Below are 12154 nucleotides of genomic sequence, written 5' to 3'. Positions count from 1 at the left end.
TGCAAAAATGCACGGACATGTGAACAGCCCCATAGACTAAAATGAGAATTAGTTCTGTCAATGAGAAACGTGCATAGAACACGTATCGTATGTGAAAACTTGAAGTCTGAATGAGCCCTAACAGTCTGGCATGGCCTTAGAGATGTGCGTCATGTCTGCCCACACAGGGTACATTACCTGTCACTACTGATGGGGGGACACCAGGGTTAATGCCTCCCCCATTTGGGTACAGGTGGCAAACCCTGATGGGGAGTCATTAACTCTGATGACCTGGGCACCGAGAGCTTGCACCCTCAAGGTCACCTAGAATACAGCTAGTCTCCATAGTTTATTGATCAGTCAGTATTATTCGGGTACGCTACTGTGAGGGGCCGCAGGGCACTAATCAGTCACACTGGCCCAGTACACAGCATATGTGGTCTATTGCACTCGGTCGTGCTGATTAGTATTCAGCTGGAGTCATTCTGCTTTTTGATGGTGAGCACTAATGCAGCTTTATGGACACTTTACAGCACCGCTCCTAGGACATCTAATCTGCTCTCCCGTCAAGCTGAGTATTTGTATTTTTCTTCTTTGACTCCTTTCTTACATGTGATATCACTTGTCATTTTTTAACAGGGATTTCTTCTGAGAATGCATTATTACTGTACGCTTGGGTGCAGGTTTTTGCATTTGGTGCTTTTCTCTATTCCGCAGAAGCCTTGCACACAGCACCCTCCTGTCATCCAACCAATCAAATCAATTACTTGTCGGACAGGTTTTTCAAGCATGACTAAATGGATAAGCTTACTCTAAGCATTTTCTCTGATTCTTAAGAAATCTGACATCTTTTCCGGTGCATTGACTCTGATTTTATATAGTGCATCTCTACAACAAGTATAATGATCGATAAATACTCATAGATTAGGTGTAATACAGGATTTACAGATACAGACGGCGTCATCATAAATCAATGTATGTAGCACTACTTACTTATACGGCATGAAGAACTCTACCTACATCCTTACAAGACGGTGAAAATAAAGCCAAGAGTAGAAAGTCACTACTCACCCCTGAGCTGGTGCAGAAGTCACTGATGTCTGCGCCTCCCTCCAAGTACCAGTGACTGCAGCGCAGATGGACTCAATCTCTTGCTCTTGGGTCTCTTTCTTGTGTGGTTCTCGTGCGACGTTCCTCCTACAATTAGTTCTTACTGAGTGTCTTCTTCTTGATCACTGGCTCCTGCCGCAGATCTTGTTCTCCAGTACTCACTATGCTTAGGTCTGGCAGAAGCAAGCATAACCAGAAGCTTTAGACAGAAGGAGGGGGTGGGAGGAGAGAGGGAGTAAGCAGGCTTTATCCTTCTAAGGAAAATAGAAAGAATGCCATGGAGGAGGGAATAACACTGCTGCGGGTGCAATTGATGCCAATTACAGCCATATGTCCCAACTGGTGTCATTTTTATATCCAATAATTGTATTTTTAATCATGTGGCTAGGGTATAATCAGGTATAATGAGGACTCGGTGTACTCTCTTGGTTTTTAGACTAAGCTGATTGGGAAAAAATATATAGATAGATTTAGTTTATTGCAATTTTTTGTTTTCTCAATCATTTGGTAATGCAACGGTATGTTGTGGAATTTGTGATCTTCGACTTCAGGACAGATACCAAGATGTGATGATACAGTAAAAATACTGGCGGAAATTAGGATTGAGATAGGATATATGCAATGCTTAAAGGTAATCTGTCCCCATATTTTTGCTTTGTAATCTAACAGCACCATGATGTAGGGGAAGAGACCCTGATTTCAGTGATGTGTCACTTACCACACTGTGTTTTGCGGTTTCAATATAATCAGTGTTTTATCAGAAGGAGAATATCACTACAGGACAAGCTGCCTAGCAGATTTCTGTCAATATACAGTCATGGCCAAAAGTTTTGAGAATGACACCAAAATTATATTTTCACATGATCTGCTGGCCTCTGGATTTTATTAGTGTTTGTCTGATGTTTATATCACATACAGAAATATAATTGCAATCATATTATGAGTACCAATAGGTTATATTGACAGTTAGAATGAGTTAATGCAGCAAGTCAATATTTGCAGTGTTGCCCCTTCTTCTTCAAGACCTCTGTAATTCTCCCTGGCATGCTCTCAATCAACTTTTGGACCAAATCCTGACTGATAGCAGTCCATTCTTGCATAATCAATGCTTGCATTTTGCCAGAATTTGTTGGTTTTTGTTTGTCCACCCGTCTCTTGATGATTGACCACAAGTTCTCAATGAGATTAAGATCTGGGGAGTTTCCAGGCCATGGACCCAAAATCTCTATGTTTTGTTCCATGAGCCATTTAGTTATCACCTTTGCTTTATGGCAAGGTGCTCCATCATGGTGGAAAAGGCATTGTTGGGCGCCAAACTGCTCTTGAACGGTTGGGAGAAGTTGCTCTTGGAGGACATTCTGGTACCATTCTTTATTCATGGCTGTGTTTTTAGGCAAGACTGAATGAGCCAATTCCCTTGGCTGAGAAGCAACCCCACACATGAATGGTTTCAGGATGCTTTACAGTTGGCATGAGACAAGACTGGTGGTAGCGCTCACCTCTTTTTCTCCGAATAAGCTGTTTTACAGATGTCCCAAACAATCGAAAAGGGGATTCATCAGAGAAAATGACTTTGCCCCAGTCCTCAGCAGTCCACTCCCTGTACCTTTTGCAGAATATCAGTCGGTCCTTGATGTTTTTTCTGGAGAGAAGTGGCTTCTTTGCTGCCCTCCTTGAAACCAGCCCTTGCTCAAAGAGTCTTCGCCTCACAGTGCGTGCAGAAGCACTCACACCTGCCTGCTGCCATTCCTGAGCAAGCTCGGCACTGCTGGTAGTCCGATCCCGCAGCTGAAACAGTTTTAAGATACGGTCCTGGCGCTTGCTGGTCTTTCTTGGGCGCCCTGGAGCCTTTTTGACAACAATGGAAGCTCTCTCCTTGAAGTTCTTGATGATGCGATAGATTGTTGACTGAGGTGCAATCTTTGCAGCTGCGATACTATTCCCTGTTAGGCCATTTTTGTGCAGTGCAATGATGGCTGCACGTGTTTCTTTACAGATAACCATGGTTAACTGAAGAGAAAAAATGATACCAAGAACCAGCCTCCTTTTAAAGTGTCCAGTGATGTCATTCTTACTTAATCATGACTGATTGATCGTCAGCCCTGTCCTCATCAACACCCACACCTGTGTTAATGGATCAATCACTAAAACGATGTAAGCTGCTCCTTTTAAGGCAGGACTGCAATGATGTTGAAATGTGTTTTGGAGGTTAAAGTTCATTTTCTAGGCAAATATTGACTTTGCAAGTACAGTAATTGCTGTTAAGCTGATCACTCTTTGACACTCAGGAGTATATGCAAATTGCCATTACAAAAAATGAAGCAGTAAACTTTGGAAAAATTACTATTTGTCTCATTCTCAATACTTTTGGCCATGACTGTACAGTGTACACAGAGAGTTGCCAATCAGTGGTGTGGGCGGGGTTATACACAGCTCAGCATTCCGAGCTCTGCTGAAAACTATGTTCTGTCATTACTGCTGCACCCAGTAAACTACGTGATACTTCGCTGGAATCAGGATCTCTCTCCCTACATCTTGTGCTATCAGATTACATAGCAAAAACCAGCTGACAGATTCCGTTTAATGGAGCCATCTTTCAAGAGGCATGGTGGGAGAGCAATTTTAGGGAAAATGAAAAATTTATTGAGTTTAATATGACCAGACAGCTTACTTGGAGCAGAAGTCTTTTGGCAAAATTGTCAACAGTGGCAAAAAGTGAGGGCACCATTTTCCTTAGTAAGACAAATTCCCATGGAAAAATCATTCCAGAAATCTGTAATTTAGAACAATGATCAAGGCAGCAGTAGGGTATGTGCACATAGGTCCTTTCTGATGAGGATCTTCCACAGTGTAAAAACGACAGTAAAATCCTGCTCCAAGCAGCATAACAAGCAGGGTTATAATGAGTGCTACCACTTCAGCATTTCAAGGTCCATCCGACCATTCCTTCAGGTATTCCTTGATTTCGCTGTGGAAATGGAAACGATTTACCATACATTTCATTCAGCATTGCAAAGAGTGTAATCTACTGTGACATCCACAACATAAATTGACATGCTGCAGGTTTCAAATCCACAGTATCGGTCAATTTATGCTGCAGATACTCTCCGTCACGTGTGCATAAGATTTCCTAAAATCCCATTCACACTGTTGCATCGTGTCCTGGCCATTCTCCAAGGAGCAGGATGTGCAAATATGGCCTTTGGTCAGATTGATTCCAAGACCACAGCACTTTTTCCACCTAGTCCTACCCACTCCTTTGATCAAATGTAGAGATTTCTGATGAAAGGATGCACTATCCATTAGGCACTAATTTGGAAAGATATGTCTTCCATGCCTGCACTGTCCAATCTTGGATATTTATAAGTGCAATTAGCATGCAATTTTTTGCCCCATAATAGATGCTCACTACTGAATTATAGGAGGCCATAAATGGCTGTCAAACACTTATTCAGCAGACAGCTATGTTAGCTTTTTGATCACACCCTTAGCCCTCATTCAGACATCTGTGCTTGTTCACCTATACATAAAAAGGGTACGCGACCACCATCATCAGTGTATTGGATCCAAGTTTCATCAGTGTTTCGTCAGTGTGTCAGTTTTTCTCATCACTGTTTTTCACATAGGGATAAATAAATGAATAAATACCAATGTTTCTTATCCTTTACAATGGTAATCATGGACAGCACACAAATTACACACTTATGCCATCTCTGTGCTGTCTGTGATTTTCACAGGCCTATAGACTTGTTTTGGCCTTTTTCATTCGTGATGCCGATTTGTACAGAAACACAGTCTGTGAAAAAAAAACGGATATGTGAGATTATAGATTATAATAAGTACGTGCTGTATCCATGAAAATCATAGATAGATAATGTACGTAAAACACAGACACTTTTTACAGAGAGAGGAATAAGCTGCTGTTAGACACCTCTACCTTCTATCCGAATAAAGGATGGCTGATTTTGAGATCCAACCTGTCTGATCTTTCTTTCTTCTGACTCCCGTCGGGAGTGAGGTAGGACAACCTCTTGTTATGATCTGCAACATGTACTAAGGAAAGATAGGGGAAAGCTGTCCCTACAGTAAGACTAAGCTGAATCACTACGATGTAGCGGGCTGCCTGTTCCTAGTGAACAGACCCGCCTTAGTCCTTGGCTAGTCTAAACGAAGACCTATAGAATTAAAGGAGGGGTCCCTAAAAGAACTAAGGACTGGGACAAAAATGGGAAACCTCCTAAACAGAGAAGTTGCTCCAGAACACAAAAAGACAAACTGACAAAAAGGTACTAGAGGTCCCAGAGGACCAAGCGAACTAACAGAGAAAGGCACAGAAGCACCAGGCTAGAGAAACAGTCAAACACTGAAGTCCAGCACAGCCAGAAGGGCGGAGCTGGAATATAAAGGCAGATGGTCACGTGAACGCAAAACACAAGATAGAAAAAACAAACAAAAGGGTTCTAACAGTATCCCCTCTTTTATGAGGATCCTCCGGATCCTCCAGGCCCAGGCCTATCCGGAAACCTCCTGTGGAAAGCTTTAACAAGCCTAGGAGCAGAGAAATCATCCGTCTTTACCCAGGAGTTGTCTTCGGGACCGAAACCCTTCCAGGAGACAAGATACTGTAATCTCGCTCTATGCCATTTAGAATTCAAGATACGAGAAATTTCATATTCGCCGTCTTCCACCACAGGAGGAACTGTGACAGTGGCGTCCCTATCAGATACATCAGCCTTTTTCAACAAGGAAACATGAAACGCAGGATTAATCTTCCAGGAAGTAGGGACATCCAACCTAACAGCAGACGGGTTAACAACCTGAAGCACTTTAAATGGACTCACAAACTTAGGACCCAGTTTTTTAGAGGGAATCCTCAACCGCAGGTTCTTCGAGGACAAACAAACCATGTCACCCACAGTAAACAAAACCTCCTTACGTTTCCTGTCAAAATACTTCTTGGACTTCTTGTTAGCCTCTTAAAAGTTACATTAGTCCAAACTCTCTCCAAATCACCAGAAAAATTCTCCTCCTCCGGCACCGCCGACCCCAATTTGGAGAACGAACTAAAAGACGGATGTCTTCCAGTACAACAAAAAAAAGGAGAACACCCAGCAGAGGAGGATGTATGATTGTTAAGAGCAAATTCTGCGAGAGGCAGAAACTCAGACTACACCTCTTGATTGTCCGCCACAAAACAACGCAAAAACTGTTCAACATCCTGGTTCTTTCTTTCAGTCTGTCCATTAGACTCAGGATGATAACCAGGCGAAAATGACAAATGGACTCCCAACCTGTCACAAAAAGCACACCAAAAGCGAGCCACGAACTGAGGTCCTCTATCAGAAACAATATCCATGGGAACGCCATGGAGTTTGATAATCTCCTTAACAAACCCCTTAGCGAGTGTCTTGGCACAGGGCAACTTAATGAGTGGAACCAAATGACACGCACCCACTTGATGACTTCCTTCTGCCATCCAGGCCACCAAAAACTGCGACTGATAAGTCTTTGAGGCTATGTGCCCACGTAGCAGATTTGATGCAGAGCGTTTTTGCCTCTCTCTAGCAGAAAAAAACGCATGCAGATTTACATGCGTTTTTTCTGCCAGATAGAAGCGTTTTTTTCAGCTTTTTTACATGCGTTTTTTCAAGCACTTTTCCAAGCGATTTTGAGCATCGCTTGGAAAAGTGCTTGACAAGTTGATCACACAATATAAATCCATGCAACCAGCATGGATTTATACACTGTGTGCAGAATTATTAGGCAAGTTGTATTTTAGAGGATTATTTTTATTATTGATCAACAACTATGTTCTCAATCAACCCAAAAGACTCATAAATATCCAAGCTTAATATTTTTGGAAGTTGGAGTGGGTTTTTTTTTTAGATTTGGCTATCTTAGGAGGATATCTGTTTGTGCAGGTAACTATTACTGTGCAGAATTATTAGGCAACTTAATAAAAACCAAATATAATCCCATCTCACTTGTTTATTTTCACCAGGTAAACCAATATCAGTGTGCAAAATTTAGAAATAAACATTTTTGACATGCAAAAACAAAAAACAAAAAAATTAGTGATGAATATAGCCACCTTTCTTTATGATGACACTCAACAGCCTTCCATCCATAGATTCTGTCAGTTGCTTGATCTGTTTTCGATCAACATTGCATGCAGCAGCCACCACAGCCTCCCAGACACTGTTCCGAGAGGTGTACTGTTTTCCCTCCCTGTAGATCTCACATTTTATGATGGACCACAGGTTCTCTATGGGCTTCAGATCAGGTGAACAAGGGGGCCATGTCATTATTTTTTCTTCTTTTAGACCTTTACTGGCCAGCCACGCTGTGGAGTAGTTGGATGCATGTGATGGAGCATTGTCCTGCATGAAAATCATGTTTTTCTTGAACGATACTGACTTCTTCCTGTACCACTGCTTGAAGAAGTTGTCTTCCAGAAACTAGCATTAGGTCTGGGAGTTGAGCTTCACTCCATCCTCAACCCGAAAAGGTCCCACAAGTTCATCTTTGATGATACCAGCCCATACGAGTACCCCACCTCCACCTTGCTGGCGTCTGAGTCGGAGTGGAGCTCTTTGCCCTTTACTGATCCAGACTCTGGCCCATCAAGAGTCACTCTCATTTCATCAGTCCATAAAACCTTTGAAAAATCAGTCTTAAGATATTTCTTGGCCCATTCTTGACGTTTTATCTTATGTTTTTTGTTCAAAGGTGGTTGTTTTTCAGTCTTCCTTACCTTGGCCATGTCCCTGAATATCGCACACCTTGTGCTTTTTGATACTCCAGTAACGTTGCAGCTCTGAAATATGGCAAAACTGGTGGCGAATGGCATCTTGGCAGCTTCACGCTTGATTTTCCTCATTTCATGGACAGTTATTTTGTGCCTTTTTTGGCCAACACGCTTCTTGCGACCCTGTTGGCTATTTGCCATGAAACGCTTGATTGTTCGGTGATCACGCTTCAAAAGTTTGGAAATTTCAAGACTGCTGCATCCCTCTGCAAGACATCTCACAATTTTGGACTTTTCAGAGCCCGTCAAATCTCTCTTCTGACCCATTTTGCCAAAGGAAAGGAAGTTGCCTAATAATTAAACACACCTTATATAGGGTGTTTATGTCATTAGTCAACACCCCTCCTCATTACAGACATGCACATCACCAGATTTACTTAATTGGTAGTTGGCTCTCAAGTCTATGCAGCTTGGAGTAGGACAACATGTATAAAAAGTATCATGTGATCAAAATACTCATTTGCCTAATAATTCTGCACACAGTGTAATGTGTGGACAACTTAGATGCTTTAAATGCAGCATCTATAGTAAAAAAAAAAAGAATTAAAACGTTAAAAATAAAAGAAAACTGTATATTCACCTCTCTGGTGGCCCCCGGTCTGCTCTCCGGTCTCCTCCAGTCTGCTCCCGGCCACATCTTCTCTCTTCAGCGTCCCGCAGTGTACTGTCAGGACCTGAGGTGACGTCATTTAGTCAGCTGATGGTCACACGACCGCTGACGTCGGCGGTCAGGTGATGGTCGCGTGACCATCAGCTGACTAAATGACGTCACCGCAGGTCCTGACAGTACACTGCGGGACGCTGAAGAGAGAAGACGCGGCCGGGAGCAGACCGGAGGAGCCCGGAGAGCAGACCGGGGGCCGCCGGAGAGGTGAATATACAGGTTTTGTTTGTTTTTAACTTTTTTATTTCTTTTTTTCACCGCGTGGTAGCCGGGATGAAGAGGAGTTGTAGTCTCGTCTTCATCCCAGGTACCACATGGTAGAAATGGTCATGCTGCGTTTTGCAAAGCAATGCGAATTCGGCGCAAATTAGCTCATCATGTGCACAGCACATCCGAATTCACATTGCTTTGCATGGCAGACTGTTTTACAAGTGTTTTCGCGGCCGTAAAAACGCAGCAAAAACGCTACAAAAACGCTACTTGGGCACATAGCCTTAGTCTTCGAAATTCCTGGATAACCTGCCAACCGAGACTCATGATACTCCACAAACAAATATCTCCTAAAGGCTCTAGGCACGAACAACCTCCCATGGGGAGTGTTAGATGGAGCATCATCTTGAGCTTTCAGAATCCCATTCTCCAAAACTGAGTCCAATGCCGCCACCACACCTCCTTTCTGTAAAATGCTCTCCTCCTTCTCGGCACCGACCGTAGGAGAGAAGCTGCGAGATAAAGCATCTGCTTTAACATTCTTAGCACCAGGGATATAGGTAACAGAAAAATGAAACCGAGAAAAAAAAAGTGCCCACCTAGCTTGACGGGCATTCAAGCGCTTGGCAGCATCCAGATAGATCAAATTCTTATGATCTGTGAAAACCTGAATAGGAAATCTAGTGCCTTCCAAAAAATGCCGCCAATGTTCGAACGCAAGTTTAATAGCCAGCAACTCCCGATTTCCAACATCATAATTCAGTTAGGTTTCCGAAAAATTTTTCAAAAAGAAGGCACAAGGATGTACTCCACCCTTGTTCTCCTGAGACAAAACTGCTCCGACCCCCACCGATGAAGCATCGACCTCGACCAAAAAAGGCTTGGTCTCATCAGGCTGCATAAGGATAGGGGCAGAACTGAACCTCTCTTTGAGATATTCAAACGCTTCAATGGCCTCAGTAGTCCACTGGACCGTATTCGCACCTTTCCTGATGAGATCGGTTAGAGGTTTAACAATTACAGAAAAATTCTTAATGAATTTCCTGTAATAATTGGCAAAACCCAAAAATCTCTGTATAGATTTCAAACCAATAGGCCTAGGCCATTCCTGCACAGCCTGAACCTTCACAGGGTCCATCTCAAAGCCCTCGCTGGAGACAATGTAGCCCAAAAAACTAATTTTCTGCACAGCGAACTCACATTTCTTCAGCTTAGCAAAGAGTGAATTATCACTCAATAACTGCAAAACTTCACGTACACTCTGCCAATGGGACTCTAGATCTGGTGAGTAAATCAAAATGTCATCCAAATACACAACCACATTCTTACCAATCAAAGGTCTCAGGATGTCTTTAATAAGGTTCTGAAAAAATTCAGGTGCATTGGTAAGACCAAAAGGCATCACCTGATTCTCAAAATGACCTACCGGAGTGTTAAAAGCAGTTTTCCATTCATCACCCTCCTTCACTCGTATCAAATTGTATGCCCCCCGGAGATCAATTTTGGAGAACCACTTGGCTCCCACTAACTGGTTAAACAAGTCAGGAATTAACGGCAATGGGTAGGAATTGCGTACGGTAATCTTATTAATTTCACAAAAATCCAGACATGGACATAAACCGCCGTCCTTTTTTTTAACAAAGAAGAATCCAACTGCCACAGACGACTTAGAAGGTCTAATGTGACCAGCAGCCAGGCTAGTCTGTATGTACTCCTCCAAGGCCTTTCTTTCAGGGATAGTCAGATTAAACAAGCGACTTTTGGGAAGAGTAGCACCCGGAACAAACTCAATGGCGCAGTCATAATCCCTATGAGGAGGTAAAACTTGAGACTCCTCCTCCGAAAAAACCCTCCAAAAATCTTGAATAGGTACCGGTAATTCCACTTTTTCCACAGCCGCAATGCGACCATTGCAACATTTATCATAGCACTTCGGACTCCAAGACTTAATCACATTAGTAGACCAGTCCAGTAAACGATTGTGCAGTTTTAACCAAGGCAATCCTAGAACAACTGGAGAGGGTAAATTATCTAAAACAACCAAGTCCAAAATTTCTTGGTGAACTCCATTGATAGTGAGGGGAAATGCAGCAGTCTTGTGAGTAATACATTTCAAAGGAGTGTTATCAATTGCAATCACAGAAATAGGTGATGATGATGACAAAAGTTTGGATTTCAATTTAAGGTTTTCCAAAAACCCTTTATCAATCACATTAAGTGTTGAACCACAATCCACAAATACCTGAAATTCAATCAAATCTCCCTGCAGAGTAGTACTCCCAGAAAGAAACACTCCTGCAGAGCGTAAACAAGCTATACGGGCGTAACTGACCTTTTTTTTTTCTTTACTTAAACGAAGCTCACAATACTTAATCAAATGGTCAGCTTTACCACAATAAAGACACATATCCCTTGGTAAACCTCCGGTCTCTTTCCTGAGAGCGGAGTGACTTCGCCCCAACCTCCATCGATTCTCCGCCGTCAGAGCAGATTTTCTGAGGACTAGGAGCTGACATTGCAGAAGTCTTTACCTTATTGAGCCTGCACCTCAGTCTCCTGTCTATACGAACAGCTAACTGCATAGCATCCTGCAGAGTCTCAGGTGCGGGGAATGCAATTAGCAAATCCTTAACCCTTTCACTCAGACCAACAAGAAATAAACATTTCAGCACAGGATCATTCCACTTAACTTCTGAAGCCCATCTCCTGAAGTGTGTGCAATAATTTTCAACATCATCTGACCCCTGATTCAAACGTCTGAGTTCTGATTCAGCAAATGAGATTCGATCAGGATCGTCATATAATAGCCCCATAGCAGAAAAAAATTCTTCAACAGACCTTAAACACGGATCATTAGGCTGGAGAGAAAAGGCCCACCCCTGTGGTTCATTGCGCAAAAGTGACATAATAAAACCAATGTGCTGTGATTCATTCCCAGAGGACCTTGGTCTCAAATGAAAATATAACAAACAAGCATTTTTAAAGGAAAAAAAATCTTGCTGTTTATCATAAAAAAACATCAGGCAGTCCTACCTTGGGTTCGACAAAATGAGCTCCAGAACAGCTACTCACGTGTTGCTGAAGCTCGGCCACCTCCAGAGACAATCCCTGCAGGCGTTGAGCCAAATCCTGGACGGAAACCATACTGATCCCCGAATTTCTTTCCTTTTAGTTTTTTGGGCTGGACTTACTGTTATGATCTGCAACATGTACTAAGGAAAGATAGGGGAAAGCTGTCCCTACAGTAAGACTAAGCGGAATCCATACGATGTAGCAGGCTGCCTGTTTCTAATGAATAGACTCGCCTTAGTCCTTGGCTAGTCTGAACGAAGACCTATAGAATTAAGGGAGGGGTCCCTAAAAGAACTAAGGACTGGGATAAA

At 42.7% G+C, this 12154-nt stretch overlaps 1 protein-coding gene across 3 annotated transcripts in view; it reads right to left on the bottom strand.

Moving 5' to 3' along the window:
- The window catches only part of BOK (BCL2 family apoptosis regulator BOK), a 51247-nt gene extending 49892 nt beyond the window's left edge, over positions 1–1355 (bottom strand). Inside the window, exon 1 of one of the 3 annotated variants that reach the window (XM_073674559.1) lies at positions 1051–1355. The gene's annotated coding sequence lies outside the window, so the exon portion shown is untranslated. The remainder of the gene's footprint in view (positions 1–1050) is intronic. The other 2 variants (XM_073674558.1, XM_073674560.1) reach the window with 2 other exon arrangements.
- Positions 1356–12154: the final 10799 nt, after the last annotated feature.

This window comes from Phyllobates terribilis, unplaced genomic scaffold (genome assembly GCF_046119375.1).
Source record: "Phyllobates terribilis strain yellow unplaced genomic scaffold, ASM4611937v1 Scaffold_3__8_contigs__length_932513732, whole genome shotgun sequence".
NCBI lineage: Eukaryota > Metazoa > Chordata > Amphibia > Anura > Dendrobatidae > Phyllobates > Phyllobates terribilis.
Note: the sequence above shows the minus strand (reverse complement) of the source record. Positions and strands in the feature narration are given on the sequence as shown.